Source organism: Oncorhynchus clarkii, chromosome 15 (genome assembly GCF_045791955.1).
Source record: "Oncorhynchus clarkii lewisi isolate Uvic-CL-2024 chromosome 15, UVic_Ocla_1.0, whole genome shotgun sequence".
Classification (NCBI taxonomy): domain Eukaryota; kingdom Metazoa; phylum Chordata; class Actinopteri; order Salmoniformes; family Salmonidae; genus Oncorhynchus; species Oncorhynchus clarkii.
This window is the reverse complement of record NC_092161.1, coordinates 39,630,317-39,645,546: the sequence shown is the minus strand read 5'-3', so window position 1 is coordinate 39,645,546 and position 15,230 is coordinate 39,630,317. Positions and strand designations below refer to the sequence as shown.

General features: G+C 41.6%; 1 protein-coding gene across 3 annotated transcripts in view; it reads left to right on the top strand.

The window, feature by feature from the left end:
• Window positions 1-15,230, top strand: part of LOC139367250 (MAGUK p55 subfamily member 7-like) — a 253,226-nt gene that overhangs the window by 35,838 nt on the left and 202,158 nt on the right. Inside the window, exons 2-3 of one of the 3 annotated variants that reach the window (XM_071105497.1) lie at window positions 2,837-2,925; window positions 11,905-11,993. The gene's annotated coding sequence lies outside the window, so the exon portion shown is untranslated. Of the gene's footprint in view, window positions 1-2,836; window positions 2,926-11,904; window positions 11,994-12,078; window positions 12,093-15,230 lie in introns of those variants that run through there. The other 2 variants (XM_071105496.1, XM_071105498.1) reach the window with 2 other exon arrangements.

The window sequence follows — 15,230 nt, the reverse complement described above, 5'->3', positions numbered from 1 at the left end:
GTTCTCCGTGGCTGACGTGAGTAAGACATTTAAGCGTGTTAACCCTCGCAATGCTGCCGGCCCAGACGGCATCCCTAGCCGGGTCTTCAGAGCTTGAGTCTGAGATGAGATGTCTTTAATGTGTTTGGTTAACTGCTTACAATGTGGATGGAAGGACACTTGACTTGAACTGCACCTTTCTGTAGAAACACTAGTTAAGGATGTGATTAGTGTTGTCAACTTGTCACTTTTGATGCAGGTCTTATGTCACAAATTCAGTAGTAGACCTTTACACATGGTGTTGTTAGCTAGTTATACAGTAGCTGAGCATGTGCAATGTCTAGGCCTAGCCAGTCTGTCATTATTATGGTTTGTCTCCCTCCCCCCATCCACAGAGGTGTTCTTCAGCAGCAACCGCAGCAACAACAGTGACTCAGACACAAAGAGTGCTTCCCAAAAATCACACTATCTCCGATATTAGGCACTACTATTGACTATGGTCCCTGGTTAAAAGTAGTGCACTAAATAGGGAATATGGTCCCATTTGGGATGCAGAGAAGTTGAATTGAAAAAGGGGCTGGAGCAGTGGCTGGCTAGGGAGTGGGTAGACTTGATGGATGTGAAGCTCTTTTACTAATCAATTTGGGCTGAGTACACACACACACACACACACACACACACACAGCACATCAGTAGTGTTGTCATAAACAGAGGACTCCACTCATAGCTGGCAGCTTGAGCAGCAGTGTGTTGCTATCTAGCCTATATGTTCATCGTTGTTATGCTGGTGAGGTTGTGTGTCTCTGTTTGGCAATGAGAGTGTGGCCTGTGTGTGTGTGTGTGTTCAAAATAAGACCATACCATATCTATACAGATATTCTAGTCTTATTTGGAGTTTGACATTGTGTGGCTGATGATTTCGGTATCCGTTTACTATGTTGTGTTGGAGGAGTGATTAGATGTCCAGCTGTGGCCTATGGGATTCTTGTTCTTGGAATGCTCTTTACTGACGCTATCGCTGTTGACAGCTGCCTGCAATCTGTCCATCGTTCCCCTTCCCTTCCCTTCCATTACCTATTAATGATTACAACACACAGTCACAGACTTCCATTCACTAGAGACAGGACAGGTGTAGGGTTTCACCTGATGAGGTAAAGGTTGAATGACTCAACATTATTCTCCATGGAAAACAAATCCTTCACTGAATGTTGTTCATGAATATCTCGGATGTTTTTGCGTAAGTAGCCTAGGCTATTTCTCTGTGTTTGTGTGTGTGTGTTTGTTCGTCTCTGTCTGTGTCCACACCTTTGTGGCAATGCCGCTGTGTGAGCGACATTGCCACAGAGGTGTGACGTGTGTACAGTACTGCATACAGTGAAGGACATTTCCACATCTGTGTGTGACAGAGAGAGACATTGCCAGTGTCTGGTCCCAGCTGTTGCAGTGTTGCAGGACTGTATGGTGTCATGGCTGGGTCAGAGAGGGTCAGCTGTTGCCCCCTGTGGATCAGATGTCCAAGGAGGAGGGGGAGTGCTGCATGCTGCAGGTCCTAGAGACTAGCCTGGTTAAACCAGATTGATTGATTGATTGTGAGGAGAATTTCACGGTAACGGAATTGGAGTCTCAGCTAGGGCTGGGCGATATATCGAGTTAATTGAAACAGATTTTTTGTAGCGTGAATTTTCATATGCCTGAATCACAAGTATTTCATTTTTTTTTTTTGCATTTATGGCTTGTTCTCAAGTTGTCTCTTTGGTCTCTTCTCCCTTGCTCTTTCTGTGCTGTGCATTGTGCACCTTCCCACACACCAAGCCCCTCCCCTGCCACTCAACATACACTGTAGATTGACTTTTGCGCTCTGATAAAAAGCAGTCCCAAACCAAACATGGTTTGGTCCAACAGAATCGCTCATATAAACACCAAAACACATCGAGACATTATTTTACTGTAATATAGGAAAACTTTACCTCTCTAATGATACCCTCTTTATGTCTTAACTCCTAAAATTGCTTGCAGAGCAGACAATACTAAACAGTATATTTGTATACACTTGTAATGAGCTTAAGAAGATTTATATAAGGAATTGGCAACGCGCATATTTTTATAGAGGTAGGTAGACCACTTGATTTCAACATCTTAACCAGCTGTTCGGTCATCAACTTGATTTCAACATCTAAACCAGCTGTTCGGTATTCAATGCGTCTTCAATGCGGTTGCACTGAAAATGTGTTTTATTTTTCATCGCCGTCCAAAATGTGCAAATTATTTTTCTCTATTCATCGCTTTTAAAAGGTTTTATGCTCCCTGGCTGTCTTGTGATTATTAGTGAGCTGGACAGTCAAGAAACAGTATGAATGTAAGTCCATAATCATTTCTACACAGTTTAAGGTATATTGAGTTTGTTCCCCTCCCAACGCACAATTAAATGTATATGTTTGACACCCCTGATCTCAACAAAGTGAGCAGGCTAGCATGCTGTTCAAACAGGTGGAAAGACTCAACAGTTTAAACAGGTGTGTTCATAACAGCTCAACTGTTCTACTAGCTAATATAGATCCAAGTTGGCTAGACTTAAAGTTGAAAGTTTAAGCTGGTCACTCATTAGCAAGTGGGCTTGTGCTTGACAGATTGTTTATGAGGCCCATGCTCATTTTCTATAATGCATTAATCTGCTACAAGAGCTTGGTCATTATTAGTAGATGTGCATTGTGTATGGTTCTGGTTAAACACGTTTTTCAAAGAAAGACTTGAAACCCAGATCAGTGATTACTGCAAAAAGTCAAGTTAAACTAGTTTGATAAAATAATGTAATTATTAGTGGGTGTTCTGTGGCTTCTTTTTTTTTGTTGCCTAACAGTGGAGGCTGGTGACTTGAACAATTGAGGAGGATGGAAGATCCACGGTATAGGCGCGGAACGCACGGAGATGTCAAAAGTGTTTCAAAGGGTAATTATTTTAACCTAAAGCATTTAAGAAATACATTTATAGTACAATATTATGGGGAATGGGAATGAGAGGGCTACTTACACCGTTTTTGATAGGGATCACAGCAGTGATTGAATGAGGGTATGAGGCATGAGTTGAGGTGTTCAGAAGCTTGACTTCAGTGCAGGACAGGATTTGACTGGGAAGACAAACAATAACACTACACAGTTATACAAAAGAGCTAAGAATGAGTTAGTCCAAGCAAGGAGTAAAATCATTGATGTGTAATAGTGTGATTATGGTTGTGTGTGTGATTGACTCTACATACAGTAATGAGAGAACATTGATAAGGAAACATTCAATGTGCCAGTGGATGAGCGGGCACATGATACGTGGTTTCAGTTCATGTCAGGAGAGAGTTGACAATGGTAGTGGAGTGGAGTGGTCATCACCTCTTAATCAGGGAACAGGAGGGGACTTAGCTGTAAATACAAATAGCAGACACATTCCATTACAGCTGCGTCATTGTAGGGTTGAACAACAAGTTTGTCCATGAAGTTAAACACAGACTGTGCATCTCACCCACTTGAAACATCAAAGTAGCCAAAGATATGTTTCATCATCCACATACCTGACGATAACTGACAACTGCAAGCAGACTGGTGGCACCATAGGTCCCAGAGTGGTGGGGCAATTTTTACTTCCTGGGCCCAAGTTTTTCCTTTTCTGTTAACCCGGTTAGGTTAAAACTCTGGATCCTTTAAGGTATGACAGTGATTAATAAGTTGTAAAAAGGTTTTATATATATTTTTCATATTTTTCTAATCAGGTCACATGGTTGAAAAAAAAACTGGACAAAACTCTGTCAAACTGCAGCAACCTTATACTTGTTCATATTAATTATATTTAGACTAAATTAGGACAGGGATTTCCTCTACCCAATAGAACTCACGTGGCTGAGCTTGTTTTATGCATGTTTGCATCATGCAGGCCAAAGCAACTGTAGGCCTTATAAAACATTATCTCACATCTGTCATCACTATTATGTTGATTGATTGCTTCCAGTTATTCGTTTTGGATTGGAAACGTATAGGCAGCTTAGCCAGCCCAATTTTGAATATAAACCAAATTTGATCACATTTACATTTTCTCCTCACAAATTGACTACAAATACATAACGTTACCAATTAGTTAGCCTGACCAAATGGACAGTGCACATAGGCCGTATGCAGCGGCTCTTATTAGTAGCCTACAGTTGAATCGACCTACATTTTTTATCTTTGCCTCACGTTATTTAGAATGGTGAAAAAATAAAGAGCACCTACAAATGATCACTAACCCAAATGTGTCTATAATAGATAAAAATACAAAATATGTTACAACTTCCACCGGTCTCCCCTTACTAATAGTGAGTGTGCAACTTCAAATAATTTCCCCCACTTTTCCCTACCAGCAAATGAAGGAAGTTCTGACAAGCGTTTGAGGATATTTTTCAACTAAAGTAAAGGACAGTCATTTTACGGGTAAAGTAGGAAGCCTAGGTTTCGATAGGCGAAATGTGTCTTGAAAGGAGTGTGGATATTTGGCCTGGCAAAGCGGTTTTATACGCTGACAATGGGAGCTGATAATTGAAGTTTTTACTCCGCTGGTCTCGACTGGTCCTCATTGTCCAAGAGCGAGTCAAGGCCGAGTAAAAATGTATTCAACACAGAGACTAGACCGAGACACTCAATATGTGACCGAGACTGGTCTCGAGTACTATAACACTGCATGGTTGTCTCAGAAAAATGTACAAAATGTCAAATGTAATGATATTGAACTCAAAAGATGTCCAACGATTGAACAGGGCAATAGCTGAGTTTATCTGTCTGAATCAAGTGCTATTCTGTGACTTTTGTTGCCATGGTATCGTTTTGGTATCGAGTATCGTGATACTAAACCTGGTATTTCTGTATCATTAAAACACTACACACGGGCTATTATTTTAATGAGCTCCACCGTCTAGCAAGACTAAATTTGGTTCATCCAGATCGTCTATGTTTCAGAAGTTTGGACATCAAAGTACAGCACAGTACAGTACCATAGAGCACAGTAAAATGAGCGTATAGATCAGTAGAGTACAGTACATTACTGATTGCTTGTAATGATTAATATATTTTTATATATATTTTATTTTTACTGCTTTGCTGCTTATGTTTTATAGTTATTGTATGGAGCTAAATGTAATGATTAAGATGAGAGACTGACCATATTTAACCCACTGCAGTATAGGCAAGGATGCTGAAGGAGGCTGGAGGCCCTACACAGGATGCCAGCCTGGTTAAACCAGGCTGAACATGATGAGTGCAACATTCAGTGTGGTTAAACCAGGCTACCTTGAGAAGCCCACTGCAGCCAAACAGGCTGGCCTTACATAAAGACCAACTCTAGCTAGGCTACCTTTAAGACAATGATTGTCTACTCCTAAACATCTGCTTTTTGGTATATTTGTGCATGATCTTCAATGGGGATAAGGAAGCTTTGGGAGTGTAGGTCTAGTACGAGTCTACTTGTTTGTTAGCTTGCTGGCATGTTGATTGCAGTCCCCGACAGGCTAGAATATTGAGCTTGGAGCTGGAGGATTAGGCTGCCTGTGAGTGGTTCAGGCTGTCGCAAATCAGATTCTGAGCCTCCTCCTGTGTGTCTTATTAAAGTTCAAGGAAAAGTCCGTGTGTGTGTGGCTAGCCTTTCACTTTCAACGGGCACATTCGGTGAGAAATTAGAATCCTTGACTTCTCTTCTTGCTCTTTGCAAAAGTCAGGCATTGATAAAAATGGTAACAGTGACCGTAATAAATAACCACTTTATTCTGCTATCGGGTTCACACAGTGTCTCTTTGTGTCCCTGAGGTACTTGCTGGCCTGGGAATTTAACGAGGTTGTTTCTTATTGGACAGCAAAGGGCATTTGTTCAGTTCATAGGCATAGGACTGAATGGCTGCGTCTCAAATGACACCTATTCCCTTTATACTGCACTACCTTTGACCAGGATCCATAAGGCTCTGGTCAGAAGTAGTGCACTATATAGGGAATTGGGTGCCATTTGGGACACAGACAGAAAAGCCCATTCCCATGTTCGTACTTAAGTCATCATGATGTAAAACCGTTTTTCACCCTTCTTTACCTTTTTTCCCATTTAATTTAATCTCAGACAATTCCCCTCAGACAGTAATTTAAAACATCCTCTATTGGGTGTAACCATAGTTTCTGAGAAACTCTGGATTCTCCCCTTGGAGCTGTGTGTCAGAGTATTGAGGATGCTCAATGGCTTGGAATCTTCCTGGTAGCATAAATAAGAGCTAATGGCTTTAGAGCCGTCCTCCCAGGCTGATTTAGATCCAGGCTGGAGCTTAGACAGAGGGCTTTGCTACATGCATTGAATGGATGAGAAGGAAGACTAAGTGGAAGTGGCATCTATGGGTGGCATGGTATGTTGTTATGGTACTTGAGAAAGGGACGTTTTAGACTCAGCCTTTAGCTGTCTATGGTCTCATATGTGTGGTCATGCATTCGTTGATTGGGTGAGGATGACGGAGGAGGAAGTGGTATCCATGGTTGGCATGTTGTGATGGTCCTTGAGAAAAGGGAAGTTGTACTTCTTCTAAGCTTCCCTGGAGATGGAGGTTTGAGGTCTCAGACACTATTCTCTGGAGTGAATTATTCATTGTGTGTTTAGTAGGCGAGTATTTATGTGGTTGTCGGTTGGGCTCATAAGGTAGTGTTATGTAGTAGGTACTGTAGGTAAGAGTTATTCAGTATTCTCTGGAGTGAAATATTCATTGTCCCCCTGGATCCCCGATAAGCAAACCCTCTGTCCCCAGGGACACACACACACATCCAAAACGGTCTGCACACTCATAGTTTCATGTTAAGGCACATACCTAGGCCTTTTCTAATATGGGCAAAAGACCATCCTCCATGTCTCTCCTCCGTTCTCTCTCCTCCGTGACTAGAAAACCTATAAGTGGTCGAGGAGATGTCAGGTTGTTAGTAGGCGAACAGAAGAGATGATAGTTATGTGTATCCTGCCGGAGTCCGTCGCGAAAGAGTTTTAAAATCTGCCACACCCCCTTTGAATCGGCTTTAGTTGTGTCAGAGGAGAAAAGCATGCACATGTTTAAAACGGTAAGTAGCATATCGTTTTTATCTATAGAATGTCTGGCACAACTAACTTAATTTGTTTTCATCACTTTACACATTTATTTTGGAATCCAGCCCTGTAAAGGCGAGTGGAGGAGTATTATTTTATACAACCGCATTCCACGTTTCCTCTTGCCTCCTCTCCTCGATTACCTTTGACCTATTCAAAAGGAGGCGAATATTATTTTTTTGCTACTGTAGGTAGTGTTAGCTAGCGCTAGTCGTCTGTACCTGCACCAAAATTGTTTATCCTATTGCTTATTCTCCATCTTCTTTGAAATTGCGAGCCAACATGTTTTCAGCACTTTTTTTCACCCTGATTGATCAAAATAAGTTTTCTTATGCTCTCCCGTCTCTCTGCAGCAGACATATAGTGAACAATAGGTTTGGAACAACAAATGGAAATAAAATTGCAGTATAAAATCGCAATACATATACTGTAGAATCGGGAGAATCGTAATGCATATCATATCGGTACGTAAGTATTGTGATATCTTATCGCAAGGTCCCTGGCAATTCCCAGCCCTATCATCTGAACACTGTGTGGGATGCTGACTTATCCCCATTGAAAATAAAATCCTCAAAAGTCATCCATGGGAAAGAACTGGACCTACCTTTCCCCAAAATACCTCTGTGACTGACTTTCATCATGTGACCCATGTGTCAGGACAGAAAAAGGGTTGTGTGAGTGAATATCAAAGAGAGAGATTGAACGAAGGAGCCTGTGAAGGTTTTGTTTTCTTTCTACGAGTAGACCTCATTTGACTGGCAGTTACTGGAGTCTAGTTTTCTATGGGCCTCTTTCACCCAACAGGTGTCTTGTCTGTATGTTGTCATTGCTAAGAAGCTTAGCTACTGGATTAGTTAAAGCTACAAGTAGTAGGCCTATTTGGTGGCACAATAAGAGACCTAGAGGGGACCACAAAATATAGTAATGGCTCTTTCTTTGAGAATGGTCCAATAAGCTGTTACACCTTGGCTCTTATCAACTCTTATCCAGAGCGACTTACAGTAAGTAGTGAGTGCATATCTGAAATCCGGATAGATAACTTTTGAAAAACTGGACCCTGACGAAGACTAACATATGCTCTCTGTTATTTGAGTGAGTTGTCTTGATCCCTGGCTGACCAGGGATCATGTGTGTGCTGACAGTTATTCAAAGCCTACACTTCATCAGGATGTAACTTTTCAGCGCCACTATTTTTGCCCTGTAATCTTGTTATTAAAACAAAATCAGACAACCCCATAGTAGAATTGTTTACCTATTTACCTTGTCGGCTTGTTCTTGTGTGTTCTATGCAAGATACATTTTCCTCTCAAGGCGAGAGCCATAGGAGGGAGAGACATAGGAGGGAGAGAGCCATAGGAGGGAGAGAGCCATAGGAGGGAGAGAGCCATAGGAGGGAGAGAGCCATAGGAGGGAGAGAGCCATAGGAGGGAAACGTGTATTTGTCTTAAAAGGGCAATAACATATGTTGTAATAGAAAAATATACATATTTCTTCGAGTGAATAATAATAATTTATGAATCCATATTTATAAATAAATAATAATTATTCATAATAATAACAATCAGGATGTTTTGTCCATTGGGGTAAATGCAGATGGACAAACCCCATGCTTCAGCCTATATTCATTTTGTAGCCATTATGCTTTATCAATTGGGATACAGGTGATAATGCTTATTGCTAATAGCACATCTGATAATGTAGCCCATGTGTTGGCTATATGCCTGGTCCATATGTTAAAATAATTGTAAATTTTTTTTGCAATATGTTATTGGGACCCTTTCTGGAGGTGGAAATTATATTTTAATACAGTTTGGAGTAGAATGTCCTTTTAAAAAGCCAGCCGGGCTGAGCATCTCAGTTGTCTACATAGTAATTCTCTAACATAGTCATTCTCTACATAGTAAGTCTCCCAAGAAGGACACCGGACCCCATAAAAGCAAGGAGACTGGAATTGGTAAAACCCTCAATTTAATACATGTACAAAATTCTCTCTTGCTTTCCCTAAAAGCATAAGGGCCTTGACTTTCTTACATGAAAGGATAGGTTAACTTGGTTAACTCGACTTCAATTTCAGTCATGGGATTTTTTTGTTGCTTTAACCCTTGTGTGTGTGTATGTGTGTGTGTGCGTGTGACAGAGAAAGAGAGCCCTACACCCACAAGTCCAGCCCTCTTAGGTGCTGCTCTCTGAGTGAGGGTGGTGACAGCAGGTGTGTCTCTCTCACTGGGGGGCCTGTCCTATTGACTGTGTGACCTCATCAGGTGGTGCCAGTGGAGATGGCCACCAGTAATCTCATCCGCTGCCAGGGTTCTATTGTCATTCAAAGCAGGTGAGGTGAGGCGGGCAGTAGGGCACAGACAGAGCTGAGTGAGGGAAGCAAGGGGCTGAGGAGGGGGTACACCTTGGCTTAGCTTCCAACCAGCTGAGTTGTTAATGCTGTCGAACGAATGGCCATTCTGGAACTTTTAGGCCACTCTCATTTCGAACACCTCTATCTCTGCTGTTTCTCTCCTTCCGTTCTCCTCCCTCAGTCCACTCGTTCAGTCCCTTCCCATGCAGAGAGTGCAGGTCTTTGTGGAATTCTAACCCATAGTACTATGGCTGGGGGAGTTGAGGCCACATTCTTTATCATGCCTTTATCATGTCTCTCACACACGCACACACTTAGACATACACACACTTCGGTTTCAGAGATCACCTCTCCATGGCACAGACGCAATTCAATTTCATTAATGCATGGCGGCATGGCATGGCATGAGAGACTTATCTTGGGAAACCAGTGCCCGGATGGACGAAGTGGGGGCTAAAAAACACTTCAGTTTATTACTAAAGCTCATTAAGGAGAAAGGGTTCTTTCTACACTGCTAGCCCCAAGCAGACAGACAGGTCACATATCCAGGGTGGCTAAATACAACCATGCCAGCCAGAAGAGGAGCTCTAGCCTCTCTCTCTAGCATCCTTTTCTAATCTCCATAGCATGCTAGCAGATACCTAAAGACTTGTAGTCATTGCCCTACGCTAATTAGCATTGGCTCGCAAAACTACTTCTAATAGGCTTGTCACGATACCAACATTTTACAAACGATACGATACCAGGCCAAGTATCTTGATACCGAGTAGTATTTCAATAACACGGGGGAAATAAATCGGAGGCCTAGCATCGTGTTCGCCCCTTCCCCTGGACGCCATCACGTTTTTGAAATGTTCTCCACTGTTCATTTGCTAGTATTTGCAAAGGCCTACCTGTGATTTGACTGGAGGAATGGGTGGAAGGAACATGCATCAGTGGAGGCTGCTGAAGGGAGGACGGCTCATAATAATGGAACGGCACAACTGGAATGGCATCAACACACACGCTCTCTACCACAAACACGCGCACGCACTGCTCCCAACTTTTAAAACGTCAGGCGCAAAACAGAATTTAAGGAGCACAATAAATAAAGGTTTGGTGTAGTTTTGGCTTCAATTAGGCCTTATATAAATCCTACCTTTTTTGAAGCACTTCTCATGAGTAGTACACCCTTTCCCTTTCTTCCTGTGCCAATAACATGTGCCTAAACTTACTGTCAAGTTACCTGGCTGTTAGCTAGCTAGGCACCATCACTGAACAACGTTGTTTGTTATCATTAGCATTAGTTTAAAATGGCCTGCGACACGGTTTGTGAAATTATATCAAATGCGCGTGGGAAAAAAGGCATCTCCGGGAATATGGGTCATATTTGTTTTTAAACGTTTAGGCCAGAGACATGCCATTTTCCTTTGCTGTGAAGCTGCAGGCATATCTGTAGCTGAGTGGTGCTCCATTTTCCCTATCTGACACCCAGGGGCTGCATGACAGTGAACTTGCAACGTCTACTCCGACTGGTCTTTGCTCTTGATTATAACCAGACCCTGATGAGTCTTCTGTTAGATTTATACATTTGTTACATTGGATCAGCGCGGAACTAGCAGTGTTGATACAATGTATGATTACACCTGCCACAAGTGATATGAGCATGAAAGTGAAGTGGATATCATTGGACCTCTAGTGGCTGTTGCTTCAATTCAACTGAATTTATAAACTAAACTGACTTTATAAAGATTTTATAACAGGCATGTAAGTCAGTAGTATCATATGAAAGGGTACTAAGGTATTAAAAAATGTTGGTATCGTGGCATTTTGGTACCGTGATATTACCGTGGTACCGATATACCGTGCAACACTAACTTCTAGCTTCTGTCATACACAGACACAGACATGAAAATGGTATCCACAAGCTCATCTGACTTTGGGATGTAGATAAAACGCCTCGTTGCCAAATCCTAAAGTATTCCCTTAATAGGAAGCGGAGTGATTCGGAGAGTCATAGCTTGCTCTATCCATCATCAGCTGCGTAGTCTCTCTCACTATGCGGAAGGCAGCACAGGAATGAGTTGCAGGGAATGTATTTCATGGTCTACTCTTGACCACGCTGTATTGTTTATGTGTGCAGTCAGCCCCATCTAGTGGTGATCAGTGGTAAATGCAGTTGAGGATATTTTCGGATTGACTTTTGTTCCCATATATGAATTGCACTTCCTCAGAAATGTTTATAGTAACTCCCGTCTATCTCATCTGTATGCAGTGTGTAAAATAATTTAATTCTCTCTCTCTCACAATTCAATTCAATTTAAGGGCTTTATTGTCATGGGAAACGTATTTTAACATTGCCAAAGCAAGTGAAGTAGATAATAAACAATAAAAATGAACAGTAAACATTACATTCACAGAATTTCCAAAATAATAAAGACATTTCAAATGTCATATTATGTCTGTATATCTCTCTCTGACAGGCTCTATAAGGCGGTAGAAGTGAAGGGGTGGAGCTTTATGAGCTTTCTGGAACACTAACTGAAGGAACCAGAGTAACAGGTCTGATTAGGTGAGTTGCTGCTACCCTCTCTGGGTGTGTCTTTGCCTTCGTGTGTGTGCCTGTTTGTATGTGCTTCCTGTGTATGTATGTGTATGGAAGAGAGCTCAGGTAAGCCCTTTGTTATTGTCTGTTAATCGTGGCTTAGTGTGTTTCTCCTTTCCTGTGACTTGCTTTCTTTTGTACATAGTAGGCCTATGTAAGCCTAACTGGCTGACTAAGTGTTTGCTGAAATGGTATTATGTCTGTATGATATGCGCCTACTGATTGCTAGTAATTCTAGAAGCCTTATTCGGCTGCATCTCAAGTGGCACCCTAGTATTCCCTTTAGTTCACAACTTTTGACCAGAGCCCTATAGGCTTTGCTCAAAAGTAGTGTACTATATAGGGAATAGGTTGCCATTTGGGACCGAGCCAGAGACTGACTCACCAGATGGCCCAGCTGTTGTCTTCTGGGATAGTTGAACTTCGATCTTCACTCTAGAACCTCAGCTCATATCCTAGCCTGACCCGGAACAGAACACCTGCCTTCAGACTGGAAGATCTCTGTCTCGGTCTCTCTCTCTACTGCTTTCTCTCTCCCGCTATCTGTCTATCTCTATCTCTATCAACTATAATGTGTAAAAGACAGACTGCCTGAAGGGCTTACAGAAAATGTAACATGTCAAATTAATTTTGTTTCCATCACTTTTTATTGAAACAAGGCAGGGAAACTTTTAATAGAGTCTTTAATGCATTAAAAGGGCTTGGTCCGTGTGTTAATGTGTTGCGTGGAGGGAAGACCCTGCTGTGCACATAAAATGACCTCAACGTTCCTGGGGCAGACACTGGAAAGATGGGTTCATATACTGTACACACACACACACACACACACACACACACACACTCACACTCACACTCACACACACACACACACGTGTAGCCTAGTCGTTAAGAGCGTTGCTGGTTCAAATCTCAGAGCAGCCTAGGTGAAAACTGTTGATGGGCCCTTGAGCAAGGCACTTAACCCTGATTGCTCCTGTAAGTCGCTCTGAATAAGTGCATCTGCTAAAATGTCGAAGAAAAAAGCACGCACGCACACATAAATACATACGCGCACACACACACTTTATGTGGAAAGACTAGCCTCACATGAGAAGCATATGGCCCTGGTCTGGCTCTGTACTGATCCTGAGCTGTTCAAACACCGCACCTTCACCTTGACCTCTCAACCAACCACACGCTGAAATCTTTTGGAACTCCATCCGAGGCCTGTTAAGTCAGAGGTTCAGCCATTCAGGCGAAGGTTCCTGTGGTGCAGATATAGCAGCCTGCTTAGTTCCTCTGTTTAAGGTTAAAGCATCCAGTCATATCCAATCTATACTCAAACTTTCTGAGGTATTTGAAAGAGATTTGGTCATCTCCGTGTAAATGGGACCAAGAGCACTAACGTGAAGTTTATAGGAGCATGTCAAATGAAAGCTATATCTATATTTCTTTGAAAATAAGGCATGCATACATTTCTCAACCATCTTCCATTTTGATTTCATGTCAAACAGATGGAAAAGGGGTCTTAGAAAAATACCTCTGTCAACTAGAGGTGGAGTGAGCACTTTGGGGTAGAGGTGAGATGAAGTGAGGAAGAACAGATATCACTAAGGTTCTTTCTAGCAACAGAAATACATTGGCTGTTCAGATGTGTAGGAGGCGACTCAGCCTAGGAGATATGGTTAAATATCAGTGCTTGTGTGAAAATGTCTTTGTCTGAATGCTGCTGTGAAGAATTCAACTTGGTTAAGCTTTCATAGTGTCCGTTGAGTTTTTTACTCTGAGAATTAGAACCTAACAACACTAACCACAAAACCTTACACCAAGCCACTAAAACAGTATCCATCTCTTGCAAAAGCAAACAATTATTGCAAAACTCTTGTGTTTTTGCGTCAATATAGTACACACAAATCATCATTTGAATAAGCACACGAAGCACCAACTACACAAAGATAGTATAAATGAAAAACACTTGTGGCTTTTGCTTTATCTGTGTGCAGGGCATAGCAGTTTGCAATAAAGTTTTGTCATACATGTAGTAAACACACATACACACAGATATCCAAATGTGTAAAGTATGTATGTGTATTCTGAACATAACAAATAAGTGGAAAATGTTAGAACATTTTGAGAGAAAAAAATCTAACACTCAAACAACAAAAGCGCAGTAGAGGAAAACAAAAACATTTGTGCTAGAAAAAAAAGAACAGAAACATCTCACCTTTGTGGGTCTGGCCTTAAGACTTCATCCACATCACATGTAAACTGAGTGTAAAGCAGTGAGTTGTGTTTACAGTTTTGCAAAAAGTGTGTTGTAAAATTACAAACTGAATGTGCATTCAGCAAAGAATGTGCATTCAATATGGCACACTTGGTAAATGCATTGGCTAGTGTTAATGGTTTCAGAGATAGTGCTTCAATAATCACTGTTAGTGTTTAAGCATTCAGAAAAAATTAAAATTTAAATTTAAATTCCGTTACCAAAACCCCAGATATGTTGAAGATATTTTCTCTCCCTCATGATGGAGGATAATGAAAGTTCACAGAAGTAACCTGTAAAGGTAGACCTATAAATTAGTTATAGGGTTTTTACTGATATCAATTTTGTTTAAATGTTATTAAGTGTTTAAAACTTGAAATTCACTTACCAAATCGCTAACAGAATTGGTAATGGAATTTCTGCAATTGAATTGGTGACAATGGGAAATCATAGTTGTCACAAACCACAGTTGGGTCACCTGCTACTGTCCTCTCGTCCAGCGGCTGATAACTGTTTTCTTTCTCTTTCTGCCATCTGGTGATCAACACAAGAGTGTGAAAAGTCTGGACAACCCCTCCATCTCTCAATCCAATTCATGTCACCTCTCCCAGCTCTTACTGACACCTACAGTACCCATGAGCCCCCTCTCTTTCCATTTACTGTAACCAGCATCCTCACCCACTGAGCACCGACCGACACCGGACTTCCATGGACGTTGAAAAGTAGTTGAACTTTGGTCAGTCCACCATGGCCGGTTTGGACCAGCTTTGATTTCAAAGTCCATAGACATCTGGACCTGCCTTCATTTGGCCCAAACATAGACGTCCATGACTGGTTCAGATTTGTTCCAGTCCTGACCAGACCAAAACTTAACCATTCATAGATGTCTATCTTTCACAAGTTTGGACAGCACTGTACAGTAGAGTATTTTACAGTAAAGAAAAAAAAGAGTATAGTACAGT